Raw genomic sequence first — 16763 nt, forward strand, 5'->3', positions numbered from 1 at the left:
TTGCCTCCCATGGAGCGCTCTTTTATTGTCACTAGCTTGACATTGGAGCTTTCTTTTATGGTGGTTGAGGGTTGTAGTGCCTCAACTTGTCTCCCCTGACTGTGATCCTCCTCTTTATTCTCTGGTGTTCAATTTCAGCATGTTCCAACGAGAGTATGTTGCTGACATTGTAATAGTCATCAGTCTGTCGGCTTGCTCCCAGTTGTTGATATATCAATTGCACTTTGTCACCTTTGGAAAGCCCCTCTGTTGGAATCTTCCTGTTCTTCCAACCCCTTTTTGTTTTGTTTCTGCGTTTCATCCTTTCTTTCGTTGACCTTTCTTTTCTGGCCGTAGGCTTACCTTGGGGATCTTTCATCCTTTCAGTGGCTAATACTCCAATATTCTCTTGGACTTCTTCATCAGTTTGCACAATCTTTTGCCTTGGGATGTTGTTGTGAATCGCCTTGTTGCTTTCTTCCTTTAACTGTGATTCTTCCTTGTCAAGTTCCATATAGTTTTTCTTCTCATTACCAAACTGTGCTTCTGGTAACACCTTCAGAGTGACACTCTTGTCATGCATTCTGAGAGTTAATTCTCCTTCCTCTATGTCTATGATAGCTCTAGCAGTGGCCAAGAATGGCCTTCCCAGAATAATAGAGTCACCATCATCCCCTTCTGAATCTAGAACCACAAAATCTGCAGGGTATATGAAATTGTCCACCTTGACCAGAAGGTTTTCAATCATACCCCTGGGGTATACTGTTGACTTATCTACTAGCTCTAGAGATATCTGTACTGGTTTAACTTCCTCTATATGCAGCTTTTTTACCAAGGAGGATGGTATTAAGTTGATACTTGCTCCTAGATCGCACATTGCTTTAGTGATGGTTAATTCCCCAATGGTGCAAGGTAGCAAAAAGCTCCCTGGATCTTCAAGCTTAGGGGGAAACCCTTTTTGAATCAAAGCTCTGCATTCCTCAGTGAGCAGTATGGTTTCCTTCTCATGCCAACTTCTTTTCTTGTTGATAAGCTCCTTCAAAAACTTGGCATACAGAGGCATTTGCTCAAGTGCTTCAGCCAAGGGAATATTGATTTCCAGCTTTTTGAAAGTCTCAAGGAACTTATGAAATTGTTGGTCCTTGGTTTCTTTGTTGAACCTCTGGGGATATGGCAGTGGAGGTACAAAGGTTTTCTCTGCTTGTTGCTTTTGATTCTTGGTTGGCTCTTCAACTGCTTCATTCCCTTTTTTTGGAATTTTTGATTGTTCCTCCTTTGCTTGAGTTTTCTTTGAAGCTTCCTTGCTTGCCATTGCATCATCATCATTGGCTTCCTCTGTGTGTGTTGGCTGTTCCTCTTCTATTGGTCTTTTGCTGCTCTCTACTTGCTTCTTAGTAGTGTCATTGTTGCTCATCAATGTTCTCCCACTCCTTAATTGTATTGCCTTGCATTCTTCCTTAGGATTTGGGATTGTGTCACTCGGCAGAGAGCTTGCGGGTCTCTCAAGAGAAATCTGCTTAGAGATTTGCCCCAACTGTCTCTCTAGGCTCTTCAGGGATGCTTCATGATTCTTGGTTGTCATTTCCTGGTGTTTCAACATTTTGTCTATCACGGCCTCCAAGTTAGTGATTCTTTGGGCTTCAGGTGATACTTGAGGTGGGTTATGAGATGTGGGTGGTGGATGGTAGGCATTTTGGTTGGTGGGTTGGTTATTAGATTGGTACTGGCTGGGGTTGGGGTAGTTGTTTTGAGGTTTTCTGTAGGGGTTCTGGTTAGTCTGCTGCTGGTTGTGGTTTTGGTTGCTTCTTGGGTTGTTTTGGTTTGAGTTCCTCTGCCATGGTTGTTGGTTTTGGGTATGATTATCTCCCCATCTGAGGTTTGGGTGGTTCTTCTAGGATGGATTGTATGTATCACCATACACTTCATTTGGTCCTTGGTTGTGCATATACTGTACTTGCTCTTGTTGTTGTTCTTCTTGAGTTTCTTCATTTTGTCCCCATGTGGTTGATGGTTGGCTAGTGTTAACTGCTGCAACTTGGAGACTATCAATCCTCTTGGCCATTTGCTCAAATTGTTGTTGAATTTGCTGCTGCATCATCTTGTTTTGAGCCAAGATTGAGTCCACTCCTTCTAGCTCCATTACTCCTCTTCTTTGTGATGGTTGGCGGTTTCTTTGATGAGCAAAGAAATATTGGTTGTTAGCCACCATATCAATGAGGTTTTGAGCTTCCTCTGTAGTTTTCATGAGTTGCAAGGAACCTCCAGCTGGATGATCCAAAGCTTCTTGAGATTTCAATGTTAAGCCCTCATAGAAATTCTGCAGCTTATCCCACTCAGTAAACATTTCAGGAGGACATTTCCTGATTAGAGCCTTGTATCTCTCCCGTGCCTCATGGATGGGTTCAGCCTCCATTTGTGTAAATGTTTGTACCTCAGTCTTCAACCTTATGATCCTTTGAGGTGGGTAAAATTTGGCAAGAAACTTGGTTACCAAATCATCCCAATTGTTGATGCTGTCTCTTGGAAAGGATTCCAACCATTGAGTGGCCTTGTCTCTGAGAGAAAATGGGAATAGCAATAGCTTGTAGCTGTCAGGAGGCACACCATTAGTTTTAACAGTGTTACAAATCCTCAAGAAGGGGGATAAGTGTTGGTTCGAATCTTCAAGTGGTCCTCCACCAAAAGAGCAATTGTTTTGAACCAAAGTGATGAGTTGTGGCTTTAGTTCAAAATTGTTTGCATTGACATTTGGAGTTAAGATGCTACTTCCACAATGTCTAGGATTTGCAAAAGTATAGGAAGCTAAAACTTTCCTCTGGGGTGGATTGTTATTGTTGTTGTCTGCTCCACCTGGTGGATTGGTTGAATGTTCCTCCATATCTTGGAATTCTTCTTCTGATTCCTCTTCTCCAACAATATTTTTCCCTCTTTCAGCTCTTCTTAACCTTCTAAGAGTTCTTTCATCTTATTCATGAAAGATGGGTGTATTTCTTCTTGTACCTGACATACAAGCAAAACATAAGAAACACACAAACCATTGACACTTCAATCTACTGCTAGAATGAAGTTTTAGTTAGCTTAAGCAAAAATTCAAACAGTTAGTGGGTTAATTAAAAATTAAAGGAACAGAAAATAAAAATGCTAGATCTAGATCACCACCTCACTTAATCATTGTCAATCTAATCAATCCCCGGCAACGGCGCCAAAAACTTGATGGGATATTTTTGCGGAGAAACGAATTTCTCCAAAACACCCAAACTTAACCGGCAAGTGCACCGGGTCGCATCAAGTAATAATAACTCACGGGAGTGAGGTCGATCCCACAGGGATTGAAGGATTGAGCAATTTTAGTTTAGTGGTTAATTTAGTCAAGCGAATCAAGATTTGGTTGAGAGATTTGTGATTTGCAGAATTTAAATTGCATAGAAAGTAAAGGGAATGGGTAATTGGCATGAAATAATAGAGAACAGGAATTAAAGTGCTGAATCTTAAAGAACAAGAAATTAAATGGCAGAAACTTAGAACGCAAGAAATGTAAATTGCAGAATCTTAAAGTGCAAGAAATGTAAATAGCTTGAATTGTAAAGGGAATTGGGAGTTGGATTTGCAGAAATTAAACAAGGAAAAGTAAATTGCAACAAACAGAGAAGTAAAGGATGTCTTGAATCAAACCGGATCTTAAAATAGAAATGTAAAGAAGCATGAAAACAGTAAACAGGGAATGGGAAATGGGAAATCCGGATCTCAGGACCCAAGAGACTAGAAAACCAAGTCTAGATCTCAATGCCTTCCTAGATCCAACAAGAACAATTGCAAAAGAATTTGTAAATTGCAAAGAAAGTAGATGAAAAGCAATTAACCGAAACTGAAATTCAATTGAGCAGAAAATAAAGCAAGATCTCAAGGTGAGATTGAAATAGAATTTCTTCAATTCTCCACCCAAAATCCAAGACAAGAAAAGTAAAGAGTGCTGGGCAAGAACAAGGAAGAAGAGAGATCAATTCTCCTCCTATATTCTCTTCAATTAAACAACAATGCTAAGAAAAATAAAAGTGAGCTCTAAGCAAAACCAAAAAGAAAGCTCTTCTGAAAAACTAAAAGAGGAAGCTCCCTGAAAACTTAAATCCTATGCTATTTATACACTTTCTTCAAATGGTCTTTAAGCCTTCAATTGGGCCTTTGCTCTTGGTGGAATTGGGTTGAGAGAGGCCTTGGTTGATTGCTCTTGGAGTTTGGAGAAGAACCGAATTGAACCGGGTTTGAATCATGAAAGCTTGAGTAAAAGTTGGAGTAAAAGTTAGGGTCTAACTTTTGCTCCAACTTTTCACATCAGCACCCTTGTTTTGCTGATACCAACGTTAGCCAGAAAGTTAGGGGCTAACGTTGGCGCAAACTTTTGCTAGCCCAGGGAGTTTTTCAGGTGCCAACGTTAGCCAAAAAGTTAGGGGCTAACGTTGGCGCAAACTTTTGGTGCATCCAGGGAGTGTTTTTCATGCCAAAAGTTAGTCAAAAAGTTAGGGGCTAACTTTTGCTCCAACTTTTGCCCAAAAGTTAGCCAAAAAGTTAAGGGCTAACTTTTGCTCCAGCTTTTGCTTCCTGGTTCATAATTAATTCAAGACTCAAGTCATTCCTCCTAGCCATTCCTTCTTGCATCAACCTTTCTCCAAGCTTTCTTCACCTATCATTAATCAACCAAACACATCAAAGCTATGCTCAAAATCATGAGATATTCATTCTTTCATAATATATGACAATTATAGCATAAAACCTCATGAAATAGCATGAATTCATACATGGTTGATTAAATCAAAGGAAACATGAAAATCCACCCAATTGGCTTGCTTTTGGCTCAAGAAAGTGCATAATTCAATTGAAAACAAAAGAAAAATGCTAGTGAAACTAGGCTAAGATGACTTGTCATCAGTATCACCTCATGTACTTCCACTTCACTCCCAATCATGATGCAATGAATCATGATGGCTCTGTCAATAGTCACTTCTAACCGATTGCTAGTAGGGATGATAGAGTGTTGGATGAATTCCAACCATCCTCTAGCAACAGGCTTAATGTCAAGCCTTCTTAGTTGAGTGGGCTTGCCTTGGGAATCCTTTTTTCCACTGTGCTCATTTCACACAGATGTCTGAGAGCACTTGATCCAGTCTTTGATCAAAGTTGACTCTTCTAGTGTAAGGATGTGGGTCTCCTTGCATCAAAGGCAAGTTGAATGCCAACCTCACACTTTTCGGAGTAAAGTCCAAGATTCTCCCTCAGACCATGGTGCTCCAATTTCTAGGATTAGGGTTCACACTAATGTCATGGTTTTTTGCGACCCATGTATTAGCATAGAACTCTTGCTCCATTAAGATCCCAACCTCTTGGATGGGATTGGTTAGGACTTCCCAACCTTTTCTCCGGATCTGTCTTCGGATTTCCGGATACTCATTCTTCTTAAACATAAAAGGGACATCTAGGATCACCTTCTTCTTTGCCACTACTTCATAGAAGTAGTCTTGGTAGGCTTTGGAGATGAATCTCTTCATCTCCCAAGATTTAGAGGTGGCGGCTACGACCTTTCCTTTTCTCTTTCTAGAGGTTCTCCAACTTTAGGTGCCATAAGTGGTAATGGAAAGCAAAAAGCAACGCTTTTCCCACACCAAAATTAAAAGCATTGCTCGTCCTTGAGCAAAAATAAATAAAAGAGAAGAATAGAGTAGAAGAAAAAGAAAATAGATGGAGATGGAGGGGGAGAAGGAATTCGGCCAAGGGGGCTTTAGAGTGTATGAAGTGTGTATAGGAAGGGTTAGTAAGAGGTGTTATTTATAGGAGTGGGCTAGGTTAAGGTTCGGTCATGGGTGGGGTAAATAGGAGAAAAATTTGATTTTAAAGTGGGTGGGGGTTGGTGGGGGTTTTGATGGTTTTGGGGAAGTGATATAGATGTGATTGGGCTAGGGTTTATAAGGAAGAGTGTATGGGGAAGTGTGAAAAAGAAGAGGGAAGAAGTGGGGTAGGTGAAAATGCTGTGGGACCCACTGGTCCTGAGAGGCTAGGGAATTTAGATTCCCTTCCCTTCTTCATGGGCGTTGAACGCCTAACACTATGCTCTTGGATGGCATTCAACACCAGCTATGCTGCCAATTGGGGCGTTGAACGCCCTGGCTCTGCCTCTGGCTGGCGTTCAACGCCAGCAAGTCTGCCAATTTGGGCATTGAATGCCCAGCCAGTGCTCCCTGGCTGGCATGCAATGCCAGCAAGACACTCTATCTAGAGTGTTATGTTTTCATTGCTGAGCCTTTCTGTCTCTATTCTAACTGCTTCACATGATCATGAACCTAAAGAAATAACTAAAGAAAAACACACTTAAGAAATTAGAGGAAATAGAAATAACTAAATAAGGTTGGGTTGCCTCTTAACAAGCGCTTCTTTAATGTCACTAGCTTGACGATTAGCTCCTTACGGAGAATGATATGGGCTCAGAATTTCACCCCTTACAGTAAATTTTTTTCCTGTCTTCTCATGAATGAACTCCACATGCTCTAGAGACAAGACACAACTCACTGTATGTGGTATTACTGGTTTCTTGGTGAAGACAACTAATCCTTAACCATCAACCCTTGCCAAGACTTTTTATCATTTAAGTTTCATTTACTTTCTTGCCATTTATTTTTCTTGTCTCTTATTCCAAATCCCCAAAAACACTTTCCCATAACCAATAATTATGCACACTTCCCTGCAATTCCTTGAGAGACGACCTAGGATTTAAATACTTCGATTATTTTTATTGGGGTTTGTACTTGTGACAAACAAATTAAACTTTGATTGAGGATTGTTTGTTGGTTTGGAACTATACTTGCAATGAGATTTCATTGAGAAATTCTTTACCGACAATTTTCCTCTATCAAATTTTTGGCGCCGTTGCCAGGGAATTGCAAATGTGTTCCTTGTTATTGGTTATTGTATATATGTGAATATTGTGAATATATTTGCCTTTTGCTTCTTTGTTAGTTTTTGGAAGTTGTAGGAGTTTGTTCTCTTTATGTTACTAGTTTTTGTTCTTATTTTCCCTTCCTACCATGAATTCTCATCCTTTTGGCCATGAGTTTGGTTACAATTATGTTGTAAGATGTGGAGATAACAATGAAGATACGCATCAAGGATAGAACAATCAAATGTGGGAGGAGCCATATGCATATGATCAATCCTCTTGGAAACAACCCCCTCCAATGTACTATGAACAACAACCATTCCATGATGCATACTAAGACAATGGTTATGGTGGATCTCTTTGTGACAATCAACAACCACCACCATATACCTATGAACCCCCTCCTTAACATAGCCCTTAACCACCATACTCACAAGTCCCATTGTACCACACACCTTCCTATGATCAACCTCCATCATATTACCAACTTCTATTACCACATCCTTATGACTATTATGAGAGAAAACCCATAGAACCACCACAATTCCACCACAATTACTCCCAAGAACCACATCAATACACACCATCTCCATACCCTCACCAAGAAGAACCACCTTCCTATTATGAACCCTTCCTCCAAATAATAAACCCTCCTATCCACCCCAAGCCCCAATGGAGGATTCTCTCACTTTGTTACTTCAAGGGCAAAGAGAAATGCAAAGGGAGACACTAGAATTCATGGCTACTTTGACCAAGGTAGTAAACACTTTAGCCTCCCGATACTCATGCACTCAAGGCACTCCCATTGCCAATTGTGGATAATCAATAGAAGAGTGTAGCATGAAGGAGAGATTAGAAACTCCGGTGGAGAACAAGGAGTAGGATTTTGTATTGGAGCAATTGGAGGAAGGCATGATTGCTGAAGAAGAGAAAGAAGGGGTTGAACATGTAACAACCCCATTTTTCGAATACGCGAGATCTTTTCTGAAGGCACGGATTTTTCCTGAAGATCAGTAAAGGGAACACCTCTGCTGTATCATCAAACATCTCAATCCTCATTGTAATTATGTCATCCTTAATCTAGAACCTCTTCTGATGCAAGCTCGATAACGCAATCACGAAGAACCTAGTTTTTGAACCATATCGGTTAGGAGTTTTGATTCTAATTTTCGTAAATAGTCTCTGTTTGATGAACCAGACTTGATTCATGAGATAAGAGAGATAATAGTATAATATTATCATTATATTAGTATTAGAATATGCTTGAATGATATTATAAGGTTACCTGGTCTATTTTAGTTAAAAACAAGAAATCGGATTAACCGGATTCACAGTTTATTGGTGCAGCTTAGCACCAGCACTCTTTGATGACTTTAGCAATGATAATGCCTCATCATACATGTTCTATTCTCATATTAAATATGTTACTAGTGTCATTTATGCTAGTAGCTCAGAAAAAAATTTTTAGAGATGTTTTTACGAGTGTTCCGATACATCTAGTTTTAGTAGTTATACACATGAGATATTTTAATATTATTTTAATCCACCTCCAGGCCAACCAATCACAACTCACCTTACACCCCCAAGCCCTTCAAGGTTGTCTCATTTCTTTATTTTGGCCGAAAATTACAAGAGAGAAAAGAGAGAAACTTTCATGACACTTAAATCTTCAAAGCTTGATTTCTTCTGAACTAAAACTCAAATCAAAACTCTGATTACACCGATCCTCTTCTCTACACAACCATGTAACTTATCAAGGCTGGAAATAAGGTTAGATGGCTGTCCTTTTCCCCTTTAAATTCGGTTTTCAACGAAGCATGCTTAAAACATGTGTTTTCTTGATGTTCTTCCTTAGATATCTTGCTTAGCTTGACTTGTGAGCCAAGAATCTTCAATTCTTAGCACGTTTAAGGTGAGGAATCCCTTCCTAACATGTCGATTAAGGTTTGGTCAGTTGAGGTTTTATGGATTCAAAGTTGTTCTTGATGTGTTTTAGGAGGAAAAAGTGTAAAAAGAACACCTAAAAGCATAATCGGATTTGAGGCAGCGAATCAAGGTAGGGTTTGATGAAATTAATCTTGATTAATTGTGTTTGAGTTGTTTGATTATGATATGGTTTGGCCGTGCTTGAAATTGATGGTTTATATGAGTGAATCAGTGATTCTTGTAGAAAATTTGGTGAAAATTTGATAAAATTTAATGATAGTCAACTTTGAATTGTGTTCTTCATGGCTGCTGGAAAAACGAACCCTAACCCTTAAATTGGGGTTCAATTTATGTTGTAATCAAGGGGAAAATATGGGGCTTTAGTGGCTGCAATGTTATTTTGAATTATAGTAAAAATCGGTTGTTGAAAAGATTGAAAAACAGGTAAAACAAAGAATTTGAAAAATTTACGAAGAACACGAAGAATACTTTGAGTATGATGAAGAACATTGAAGAACACCTTTTAGATCTTAAAAAGGGCAAGTTTGTAATTATTTTGGTGTTTGAGGGGTTATTTTGTAATTTCCAAAAGTTAGGGTGGTTAAAGTAGAAATATTAAAAGTTACAGGTAGTAGAAAGTGAATTTTAAAGTTAAAAGTAAAAGGTAAGTTAATTTTCAAAAATATATTAATAAAATAATAAATAATAATAAAATAATACAGAAAAGGTAGTTTTTGTAAAAGCTTTAGAAAGACAACTTTAAGCGCAGAATCTCATAATCACCTTGATGACAAGTCATCTTATGCTAGCTTTTCAAGCATTTTTCACTTGTTTCATTAGGTTTTATGCATTTCTTACATTATAAGTAAGTAATTTTGAGTGAAATTGCATGGTTATGTCAATTCAATTAACCATTAATTATTTGACACAAATCATAAGGTTTAAGCTAGAATTAGTTGGTTTTTGAATAATTTAGAAACCTTGTGAAATTGGAGATGCTTTGATTTGTTGTTTTGATTATTTGTAGGTGAAGAAATGGTGACAAAAAGGATTTTGGCACACTTTTGAAGTTAGAGCACGCTTTGGACTTTAGGCCACGCTTTGAAAAGCATGACCCAAGACAAAAAAGCGTGGCGCTCACCAAAGGGGCATCAAGAGGCCAAGGCATAGCGCTCACTAATTGAGCATAGCGCTCTCTATTTGAGCGCTAGAGACCAAGCAACCAAAGCCAAGTGCACAAAGGCAAGGATGCTGCGTTGAAAAAGTAACTAAGCACCCAAGGGAACAAGGCAAAGGCATAGCGCTCAGTTAACTTAGTTAACTTTATCGGGCTCCATTCCAAAGAAAATTATGATGCGACAATTGCTAGTGAAGGAGCCAGGATTCGAACCCATGAACTAAGAGAGGGAAGAGCCTAGTATGCAAGGAAAGTGTCCAAAATGAAGCTAGCAAGGTTAAACCAGGCACATGCTAGCAAGGAAGGAGTGCTATAAGGAAGCAAAGAGAGGGGGCTCCATTCCCTTACTTAACTAAGCGCTACTCTTCATCAGAAATGGGCACGAAAGTGGCTTACCATGGTTCGAAGGGGAGTCCCACCCAAAGCTAGTAGCGCTATGTTGCTAACATTCACTGAGTGCCACTTTGCTGAAGAAATTGGCCAAATTGCAATGACCAAGGCTCGAAAGTGGGAGCCTTACTCAAGCAAATGAAGCGCTACGTTATCTAAGTAAACTGAGCGCCATGAAGAATGCTTGTCACGCATCAAATGAGCCAAGGCACAAAGCAAAGGGAGTGCTACGTTTGGTTACTTCACTGAGCGCTCCCTGGAAGGTGTCCCCATGTTCCAATTTTAAATTAAAAACAATTTGGATCCAATTCTTCACCAAATGAAAAAGCCACTCCAAATTTAAAATAAAATTAGAAAGTGTATAAATAGGAGTTAGTTTGATTTGTAGAGGACCTTTTTTTTTTTTAGTTTTACCTTTGAGCTCAATTTTAGTTTTTTACTTTAGCTTTCATTTTTGAATTTGGGAATTGGGATTGAGATTTGAGTTCTCTTTCTCTTTGTTTTTACTTCTGCATTTCTTACTTTCTGTTTCTAAATTTTGGATTGAGATTGAAGGAATTTTGTTTCAACTCTTGATCTGAAATCCCTCTTTTTTCTTCTTCTGAACAATTCTAAGGATTGAGGATTGGATCTGAGCTTTCACTTACATTTCTTCTACAATTTATTTTCTGTTTGATCAAGGGTGTAATTGAGATCTAGATCCTTGTTCTAATCTCATTGCTCCTCTTGGATCTTCAATTTCTCTTTTAGATTTTGCAATTGAGCTAAGTTTGCCTTCTGTTTTGTTCTTCAAGCAATTTTACTTTTCTGTTTAGATCTTTAGCAACTTAATTCATCTTCTACTACTCTGCTTAACCTCTCTTTACATTCTCTTGTTGAATTCTAAATCCTAGCTCCCACATCCCTTTACTATTCAAGCAATTTACATTTCTTGCACTCTAAGCTTCATCTATTTACATTTCTTGCAATCTAAGCTTCAGTCATTTACATTACTTCACTTTAAGATTCACTTTTTACTTTCTTGCACTTTAAGTTTCATGCAATTTACTCTTCTGCACTTTACTTTTCTGTCGATTTCCTCTCTCCCTTTTATTTCCATGCAATTTAGCTTCTGTTATTCAAATCTCACTCAAATCATCAACTGCTTGCTTAACTAAATTAACCACCTAACTAAAATTGCTCAATCCATCAATCCCTTTGGGATTGACCTCACTCTTGTGAGTAATTACTACTTGATGCGACCCGGTACACTTGTGGTGAGTTTAGGTGTTGGAATTTCATTTCAAACCATCAAGTTTTTGGCGCCATTGCCGGGGATTGATCTAGATTGACAATGATTAAGTAAGGTGGTGGTCTAGATCAAGCACTTTTTCTTTTTAATTTTACTAAGCACATTAACTGTTTGAATTTTTGCTTAAGCTAACACTAACTTCACTCTATCAGTAGAGTGAATTGTTTTTGTTTCTGGTTCTGTGTTTATTTTTCTTGCTGTTGTATGTCAGAAGCAAGGAGAGAGATCCATACCTTTTGTGACCAAGACTAAAGGACTCTTAGAAGACTAAGAAGAGAAGCAAGAGGAAAGGGAATTGTTGGAGAAGAAGAGCCTTTTGAAGAAGAATTCCAAGAAATGGAGGAAAATTCAACAAATCCAACAGTGGGAGTGGCCAACAACAATGGTCAACCCCAGAGGAGAGTTTTGGCTTCATATACGTTTGCTAATCCAAGGCATTGTGGGAGTAGCATTCTTACCCCAAATGTCCATGCAAACAACCTTAAATTGAAGTCCCAACTCATCACTTTGGTACAGAACAATTGCTCATATGGAGGAAGCCCTCTAGAAGATCCAAATCAGCATTTATCTACTTTCTTGAGGATCTGTGACATAGTGAAGTCCAATGGTGTGCATCCAGACATATACAAATTATTGCTATTTCTATTTTCATTGAGGGACAAGGCTGCTCAATGGCTTGAATCCTTCCCACAAGGAAGCATCACTAGTTGGGAGGATCTAGTGAATAAGTTCCTAGCCAAGTTCTACCCACCTCAAAGGATCATCAGGCTTAAGACAGAGGTGCAAACCTTCACACAAATGGATGCAGAATCTCTCTATGAGGCATGTGAGAGATACAAGGCCCTGATTAGAAAATGTCTCCCTGAAATATTCAATGAATGGGACATCCTTCAAAACTTCTATGAAGGATTAACACTGCAAGCTCAGGAAGTACTAGACCACTCAGCAGGAGGCTCATTTAATTAATGAAGACAGCAGAGGAAGTCCAAAACCTCATAGATATGGTGGCAAATAATCAATACTTCTTTGCTCATCAAAGGCAACGCCAACCAGCTCAAAGAAAGGGAGTACTGAAGTTAGAAGGAGTGGACACTATCCTAGCTCAACACAAGGTGATGCAGTAGCAAATCCAGCAACAATTTGAGCAGATGGCTAAGAGGATTGACAACTTACAAGTTGCATCAGTGAATGTCACTAATCAACCACCAACTGGGTGGGGACAAAGTGAGGAAAGTGGTGAAGATCAGCAGTATGAACAAGTGAATTACATGCACAACCAAGGATCCAACCAGAATAAAGTCTATAGAGATACATACAACCCTTCTTGGAAGAACCATCCAAATTTAAGATGGGGAGATAACCACAATAAAAACCAGCAGCCATGGCAAAGAAATTCAAACCACAACAACTCAAGAAACACAAACAACAACTAGCAAAACACTAACCCCAATCCATATAGAAAACCCCAAAATAACTACCCAAATTCCAGCTACTATCCACCTAATAACCCAACCACTAACCAAAACACCTATCATCCACCCTCTACACCCCACAACCAGCCACAAATACCACAAGACACTCAAAGGATCTCAACTTGGAGATACAAATGGAAAAAATGATGAAGCATCAGGAGTTAACAAGCAAGAATCAGGAAGCTTCAATGAGAAACTTAGAGAGGGAAATTGAACAACTGTCCAAGCAAGCAATGATTGAAAGGCCAACAAGCTCACTCCCAAGTGATACCATTCTAAATCCTAAAGAAGAATGCAAAGCCATCCAACTGAGGAGTGGAAAAACCTTGGTGAGTAACACTGAAGCTAATAAGAAGCCGATGGACAATGACAAGGCCATCAACAAGCATGATGAGGCTAATAACAAGGAAGAGATGACAGCAAGCAAGAAGGACAAAGAAGAGCCTAAAGAGAAAGATGAGCAGCTCTAAGCTTCAAGGAAAGGGAAGCAAGTACTGGAGGAACCATCTCAAGGAAAGAAGCAGGTGGAGAAGACTTACACACCTCCTCTGCCATATCCTCAAAGGCTACATAAAGAACTCAAGGATCAACAATTCCCCAAGTTCCTTGAGGTCTTCAAGAAGCTAGAGATTAATATCCCACTTGCTGAAGCATTAGAGCAGATGCCTCTATATGCAAAGTTCTTGAAAGAGCTTATCAATAAAAAGAGAAGCTGGCATGAGAAGGAAACCATTATGCTCACTGAAGAATACAGTGCTGTGATCCAAAGAGGTATCCCACCAAAGCTTAAAGATCTAGGGAGCTTTGTGGTTTCATGCACCATAGGAAAGATGACATTAGAGAAAGCTCTCTATGACTTAGGTGCTAGTATCAACTTGATGCCCCTCTCAATGATGAGAAAGCTTACCATAGAAGAAATCAAACTTACCAGGATGTGTCATTAGTGATGGCTGATAGATCAATCAAGACAACCAATGGAGTTGTGGAAAATCTATTAGTGAAGGTTGGAGAGTTTATCTTCCCTGCAGGCTTTGTGATCCTGGACACAGAAGAGGAAGGAAATAACTCAATTATCCTGGAAAGACCATTTCTAGCTACAGCAAGAGCTATTATCAATATAGAAAAAGGATAAATGATCTTCAGGGTGCACAATGAGCAAATGGTCATTAATATTTTCAAATATATGCAACATCCCCCTGAGCAAGAGAACTACATAAAGGTGGATATGATAGAAAGTCTAGTAGGAGAAATGTTAGAAGCAAATTGTCATGAGCAACAGGAAGAAGAAGTGGAGGAGGAGTTACTGGAAGATGACAACCAGGAGGAACAAGGAGAGGAAGTGGTAGAGATCTCCATTGAAGACAAGGAAAAAGAGAAGCAAAAACAGGAGTTGAAGCCTCTTCCCCCTCACCTTAAATACATGTTCCTTGGAGAAGCAGAGGCCCTGCCAGTGATCATAAACTCCTCCTTGGACATGGAAGAAGAAACAAAGTTGATTGAAGTGTTAAAAGCTCACAAGACAGCCTTGGGTTGGACAATTGAGGATATCAAAGGCATCAGCCCTGCCATTTGTATGCATAAAATTCTATTGGAGGAAGAGTCAAAACCTATAGTTCAACCCCAAAGAAGGCTCAACCTAGCCATGAAGGAGGTGGTTCAAAAAGAAGTCATGAAGCTATGAAATGCTGGAATAATCTTTCCAATCTCTGACAGCTCATGGGTGACTCCGGATCAAGTTGTACCAAAAAAGGGAGGAATGACAGTCATCACCAATGAGAAGAATGAGTTGATCCCCACTAGAACAGTGATTGGATGGAGGATGTGCATAGATTATAGAAGATTGAATGATGCTACAAGGAAAGATCACTTTCCTCTCCCATTCATTGACCAGATGTTGGAAAGATTGGCTAGCCATGCCTATTATTGCTTCTTGGATGGGTACTCTAGGTACAATCAAATAGTGGTGGATACCAAGGATCAAGAAAAGACTTCCTTCACCTGTCCATTTGGAGTTTGCTTACAGAAGGATGCCTGACGTTAGGATTTTTGACAGTAAAGAAGTTCATAAAAATAGTCGCGTTGTAGATATAGTCTCTAAACCAACAAAAATTCCTTAGTGCAAACGTTTTGGTTGTCACAAGTAACAAATCCCTTAAAAATTGTTAACCGAGTATTCAAACCTCGGGTCGTCTTCTCAAGGAACTGCGAGGAAGTATGTTCTTATTATTGGTTATGGAGGTTGTAAAATCGGGGTTGAGAGTGAAGAGTAGATATGACGAATAATTTAAATGGCAATTAAAATAAATAGATACTGTAAAGCAAACTTTTGGCAAGGTAAGAGAAATTGGAAGTCCAACTTAGTTATCTCTCTCAACAATAATGAAAGTTGAGTCTAAATTCCACTTAGTTAACCTTTACTAAAGTAAAGGAAAGTCAAGGGACTAATTAGTTTGACCTTCGAATCCTATTTATTTCCTAAGAAAAATTTGGGATTATTGAAGTTCAGTTCAATTAGCAAGATAACGATTATCAATTATGCTGAGTTTAATAATGTTGAGTTACTGATTTCTTAACCAAGACCAAAAAGGGAAAAAGTAAAATTGTTGGAATAAAGATGTCCTTAGATGGAAAGCAATGGTAACACAAATTAAAGAGAAAGCAATCAATAACTGAAATACCTTAAATAATCATTAATTTAAATCATAACATGGAAAGGGTTCATAAGTCAAGTTGGCAACATTTATAGATACGAATAAAAGCATTAAGATAAAAGTAGCATAGAAACATAAATTAAAGTAAATACTAAACCTGGATCGAGAGTCACTCTTAAAAACTAAGAGAAGTCCTAAATCCTAATCCTAATCCTAAGAGAGAGAGGAGAGAACCTCTCTCAAACTACATCTAAATCATGGAAAGTGAAAATTGGCGAGCTCCCCTTGAATGGATGCATTCCCCCACTTTATACCCTCTAGTCTATGTGTTCTGCACTTGGATTTGGGCCAAAAAGGCTTCAGAATCCGCTTTGAGCGTATTCTGTAAATTCTGATAGGTGGCCTCTGTCACGCGTCCACGTGGGTCACGTGGTCGCGTCATCTGCAGCTTTTCCTTGCCACGCAGTCGGGTCAGTCACGCGTCTGCGTCGTATGCGTTATACTTAAGGCGCGCGGTCGCGTCAGTCATGCGGCCGCGTCGCTGCTTCTTTGCTTCTGGCACGCGATCGCGTCGTCCATGCGATCGCGTGGATACCAGTTTCTGCAAAACTCCGTTTCACACTTTCCTTCCATTTTTGTACGTTTCCTTTTCCATCCTTTATGTCATTCTGCCTTAGAAAATCTGAAACTACTCAACACACTAATCACGGCATCAAATGGAAATAAAGGTAATTAAAATAATTAATTTTAAAGCTTAGGAAACATGTTTTTCACATACATCACATAATAAGGAAGGGAAAGTAAAACCATGCAATTAATATGAATAAGTGGGTGAAGGATTGAATAAATCACTCAAACTAAGCACAAAATAACTCATGAAATATGGGTTTATCAACCTCCCCACACTTAAACAATAGCATGTCCTCATGCTAAATCCAAGGTAAAGAATAAGGTA

This window comes from Arachis hypogaea, chromosome 18, assembly GCF_003086295.3.
Source record: "Arachis hypogaea cultivar Tifrunner chromosome 18, arahy.Tifrunner.gnm2.J5K5, whole genome shotgun sequence".
Classification (NCBI taxonomy): domain Eukaryota; kingdom Viridiplantae; phylum Streptophyta; class Magnoliopsida; order Fabales; family Fabaceae; genus Arachis; species Arachis hypogaea.